The sequence below is a fragment of the Tupaia chinensis genome, unplaced genomic scaffold (genome assembly GCF_000334495.1).
Source record: "Tupaia chinensis unplaced genomic scaffold, TupChi_1.0 Scaffold143566_1, whole genome shotgun sequence".
Classification (NCBI taxonomy): Eukaryota; Metazoa; Chordata; class Mammalia; order Scandentia; family Tupaiidae; genus Tupaia; species Tupaia belangeri.
In genome coordinates, this window is record NW_006203411.1 from 644269 (window position 1) to 645157 (window position 889).

The window sequence follows — 889 nt, forward strand, 5'->3', positions numbered from 1 at the left end:
AGATTTATTTAATAATTATCATTTAGATTTATCCATACTGACTAGAAATCATGTACAGATTAACACTAATAAAGTTAACTAATTGAAAGAGATGTGAATTTGACATTATTTTCATTAACTTTTTACTTTATTTTGTTAGTTCTTAATCAACTTCTAACTTTTTTAGGCAGTGATAGCTCTTCCCAAAGAATTTTTTAATACATCCTTCCAATTATACTTTGAAATATGAAAATAATTCTATAAGACACCCCAAGACTCTCTGAAACTGTTTGAATTCATGGTTAATAGTGTATACTTTTTTTTTTTCATTTTGGATAGATTTTTGCTATGGGACTTGTGTGCTAGCTGGAGAGACAGGGAGAGATGGAAAGATAGAGAGACAGAAAGCGAGACATTACCCCCTACCTCCAGGGGAGATGGCCACACTGCAATGCCTTCTCCTCCATTCTCCTCTCAGGATTTTGGGCCAACATGCACATGCTCCCAGCATGAGTTTCAAGCTGCAAGTCTGGCACTTGAATTGTGGTCAACTACATGGGAGTCCAGTGATGTTATCATTACACCATCTGCTGGTCCCAAAAGTGTATACATTTCTACAATAAAAAGATGATTTACTGATCAAGTTAAAAGAATGAAAAATTATGTATTATATATTTTTTCTTTAATTTTTTTATTTCAATTTCTTTTATACATTCGATCAAGTTACTTAGCTTACAAAGTGAATATTACAACATGTATAATTTCTTTTTTTTTTTTTCGGAGAGATTTTCACTGTAGGGCGCGTGCGCTCGCCAGACAGACAGAGAGAGACATAGAGACAGAAAGCGAGAAATCACCCCCCAGGGGGGATGGTCACACCGCAATCCCTTCTCCTCCATTCTCCTCTCGG